Genomic DNA, 4,596 nt, shown 5'->3' with positions numbered 1-4,596 from the left:
TGGGCAGAGGCTGGAAGGATTTGGAGGAGGAGGCAGAAAAAGCCCAGATTCTGGTAAGGGCTTAGAAGACAAGAAGACTAGGGAAAGTTTGGAACTCCTAAGAGATTGGTTAAGTGGCTGTGACCAGAATGCTGATAGAAATGCGCACAGTAAAGGCCATGCTGATGAGGTTTCAGATGGAACTGAGGAACAGGTATTGGAAACTGGAGTGAAGGCCACCCTTTGTTATAAATTGGCAAAGAACTTGGCCGAACTGTGTCAATGCCCAAGGGCTTTGCAGGAGGAGAAACTTGAGTGATGATGAACTAGGATATCTAGCAAAAGAAATTTCTAAGCAAAATATAGAGGGATTTCCACATTTACTTTTGGCCACTTATGCTGAGATTCAGGAGCAAATAAATAATTTAAAGATGGAAGTTACGATCAAAAGGGAAGCAAAGTGGAAAGATTTAGAAAACTCAGCCTGCCCATGTAAAGAGTGAAAAAGTGTGTTCAGGAGAGGAAATCAAGGGTGTATCCCAGACTGTTTGCTAAAGATATTACCATATGTAAACTAAACATAAAATCCTAAGCCCCCCAACCAAGTGAACAGACCCCCCTCTTGGCCAAAGGGATCCCAGAGAAACCTTAAAAACTGGGTTCCAAGCCACGACAGGACAGGAGGTTGGACAGGCCTCATTATACCTTCTCCCTTTTACAATTTAGACACAACAACTGGCCAGCATTAATGTTAAAATAGAGATCATAATACTGACAGAAGGGACTCTTTGTAGCAATAAGATACCAAATTATAAACAAGACCTAAGGCCATGCCAAGCAAGGGTTAAGTCATACACTTCTATGCTTAAAGAATAAATGATGTTTTAACTGCCACAGGTTTTTCTTTTTCTCGGGAAGCTAAACAAGCACAGGCCTTGAGATAAGCAATAGTAAAATAATTATAGCTCATCCACCATCAGAAGCTGAATCCCACTCCCCGGTCCACAAGCCATAACTACAGCTTTGATTGGATAAGAGACTGATTTCAGTAACTTTCTCTTGATAAAACCACTGACCATGAACTGCTTCTGGCCAGTTTATAGAGGCTGTGCACTTGAGTGTCTTTGTGTCCCTGTTTCACCTTTTGATGTATAGGGTTTAATTGTAATACATTTAAATGTTAAGTCTCCGCCCCAAGGTGAACATGGGACACATGTATCATGCATGTTTGCTTATTATGCATGTGTGCAACACCTGTTCATGAATATTCATAGCTCCTCCTATAACCTATTGAATATGTATACTTAGCCGATCTTTCAGCATGAATCCCTATTCCACCCTTCCATCCCTTAAAGTGCTTGCTAAGGGCTTTGGCCAGAGGCTACATTTCCCTGCCTGTCAGAATGGCCAACTTGCAGGCTGTAACCCTTTATAAGAAATAAAGTTCTGCTTTCCAAATGTATAGATAGTGTGATTTTTTTTTAATATAACATATGGAGAAGGGAGTCTGGTGCTACTCCTCAAGTCAATGGAAGAAAGACCCCAAAGGCATTTCTGAGGTGTCAAGGCTGTCCCTCCCATCACAGGCCCAATGGCCCAGAAGAGCAGAAGTTTCAGGGGACAGGCCTGGGCCACTCTCCACAGGCTCGCTGCCCAGGGCCTCCTTGTGACTTCCGGCATGCACTCTGTGGCTGCCCTAGCCATGGCTCTAGGTGGCCCCAGGTGCAGCTTATGCATAGCTCAGGAAGGCATAAGTCATAAACCATGGCAGTGTCCACATTGCGTTAATTTTGCAGGCTTGCAGAAAGCAAGAACTGTGGAGGCTTGGTGGCCTCTACCAAGATTTCAAAGGATGTGTTGAAAGCCTGTCCAGGCAGAGACTTGTCCCAGGAGTGGAGGCACTGCAGAGAGCCCCCACCAGAGCAAAGTCTAGGGGAGCCATGGGAGTGGGACCTCAGGACTGTGGAGTCCTGCCTGGAAAAGCTTCCAGGACTGGACTCCAACCCAGAGAAGCAGCCACATGAGCTGCACCCAGCAAAGCAATGGGGGTGGGGCTGTCTGAGGCCATGGGGGCCCAACCTCTGTCCCAGTGTATCCATGAGGCAGCACATGGAGTCAAAAGAGATTATTCTCCAGCTTTAAGATTTCATGTCTGCCCTGCTAGGTTTTGGACTTGCTTGAGAGCTGTTACTCCTTTCTTTTGCCTATTTCTCCCTTTTGGAAGGCAGCTATGCTAACTACTATACCACCAACGCTGCTGTTATTTCCCCCTTTTGGAATGGGAATGTCTGTCTTATGCTTGTATCACTCACTATCTCCTTGTGTCTTGGAAGTAGATAACTTGCTTCAATTCCACAGGCTTACATATCAGACTCAGGATTTTGGACTTTTGGTGCTGGAAGAAGTAAGATTCTGGGAAAATGGGGTTGCAAGGAATGTATTTGTGAGAGGGACATGAGTTTTGGGGGTTCAGGGGTGAAATGCTATGGTTCGAATATCTGTTTGTCCCCTCCTAAACTCATGCTGAGATTTAATCCCCAATGTGGCAGTATTGAGAGGTGAGGCCTTTAAGAGGTGATTGGGTCTTGAGGGCCCTGCCCTCATGAATGGATTAATCCCTTCATGGGTTAATAGGTTAATGGATTAATTATTCTCACGGGAGTGCCTGGAGGTGGTGGAGGTGGCTGACGCAGTGGGGCACTGGCGGCTGTGGAGGCAGGCTTAGCCCGGCAGTTTCAGGAGCTGCTGTGCCTCAAAGCCGAGTCCCTCCCTGTGATCCATTTCTGGGCACCACGGGCTCCACGGTGTGCACAGACAAACCGTGTAATGGCAGAGTTAGCTGAAGAACAGCCTCGAGTTTCATTTTTAAAGCTGTAAGCTGAAGCTGTTCCTGAAGTATCTGAAAAATATGAAATTAGTTCTGTTCCCACCTTTCTGTTTTTCAAAAATTCTCAGAAAATCAACCAATTAGATGATACACATGCCCTAGAGTTGACCTAAAAAGTTCAACGACAAGCATCTGGCGCCTCCTTCCCACCCAGCAACCGTGAGCAGCTTCAAGATCTCAACCTTTACCTGAAGAAATTAATGCACGCTGCCCCCTGCACGTTGCTGATGAAAGGAACTCCTCAAGAAGCACACTGTGGTTTCAGCAAGCACATGGTGGAAATTCTTCACAAATGTAACATTCAGTGTAGCAGTTTTGATGTCTTCTCAGACGAAGATGTTCCACCGGAGCCCCAAACCTATTCCAATTGATCTACCTATCCTCAGCTCTCTGTTTCTGGAGAGCTCATAGGAGGACTTGATATATTAACAACTAAGGAGCTAGAAGCATCTGAAGAGCTACATACAATTTGCCCCAAAGCTCCCAAATTACACGAAAAGCTAAAAGTGCTGACAAATAAAGCTTCTGTGATGCTCTTTAAGAAAGGAAACAAACAGGAAGCTAAATGTGGATTTAGCAAACAAATTCTGGAAATATTAAGTAGTAGTGATGTTGAATATGAAATATTTGATATATCGGAGGCTGAAGAAGTTCAGCAAGGATTAAAAACTTACTCAAATTGGCCAACATACCCTCAGCTGTATCTGAAAGTGGAGCTTGCTGGAGGATTGGATATTGTTAAAGAATTGAAAGAAAATGTGAATTGTTGCCTATAGTGAGAGAAGAAAATTAATAAATCTCAAAGTTGGTGCCCAACTGTTGCAAGAAATATTTAATTACAGTGGAGCAGTTCATGATTTAGTTCTCAGAAATGGACTAAGGATAGAAAAATGATTCTTACCAGTTACGCACTGTATATTTCACAAGGTTGTGCTAAATAAACGTATGCTACATTCTCTCCCACCAAAAATAGGATGCAATAAACATCTTCAAATTATTAACTTAAAAAAAAAAAAAAAAGAAGAGACATCTAGGCTACCACACCAGCCCCCTTGCCATGTGATACCCTGAGCCATCTTGGGACTTTGCAGAGTTCCTACCAGCAGGAAGACCCTCACCAGAGGCAGCCTCTTGACAGTGGACTTCTCAGCCTCCCTGACTGTAAAAAATAAATTCCTTTTCTTTATAATATACCTAGTTTCAGGTATTCTATTATAAGCATCAAAAAACAGACCAAGACACCACTGAATTATATACTTTAAATGGTGAAATTTATAAATATGTGAATCATATTTCAATTTTTAAAAATGGATGATGAACAATAATGAGGTGAGACCATTCTAGTCCTCTTGATGTACCACCCCAAGGAAACTAATGAAAGTAACTTAAAAATCTGAAGTTGTAAGAAAAAAACGATGGGGCCTTGGAACAATGCAAAGGCCAAATTTATAGTAGTCCTTTTCATTATTGTTGTAGTGGCAGTTGTAGAAAAGGAAATGGAAAGAAGGAGGATGGGAATTAAGGTCCAGGGAGAGCCACCCAGAGCTTTATCGAAGCCTGAGGTCTCTAACAAGGGGTGGGGAGAGAGCATTCAGCCCAAGACTCATATCCTTGAGGGGCCTCAGACACATCCCATATAATACATCATAAACTAACATTTTAGTATAAATCCTTATCTTATAAATTACATAATTATATTGCATTACATTTGTTTCTGCTCAGAACATTAA

General features: G+C 43.0%; 1 pseudogene; it reads left to right on the top strand.

Moving 5' to 3' along the window:
- The window catches only part of LOC105815869, a 29,649-nt pseudogene extending 25,990 nt beyond the window's left edge, over nt 1-3,659 (top strand).
- The last annotated feature ends 937 nt before the right edge of the window (nt 3,660-4,596 follow it).

This window comes from Propithecus coquereli, unplaced genomic scaffold (genome assembly GCF_000956105.1).
Source record: "Propithecus coquereli isolate 6110/MARCELLA unplaced genomic scaffold, Pcoq_1.0 Scaffold35, whole genome shotgun sequence".
NCBI lineage: Eukaryota > Metazoa > Chordata > Mammalia > Primates > Indriidae > Propithecus > Propithecus coquereli.
The sequence above is the reverse complement of the archived record's forward strand: the minus strand, read 5'-3'. Positions and strand labels throughout refer to the sequence as shown.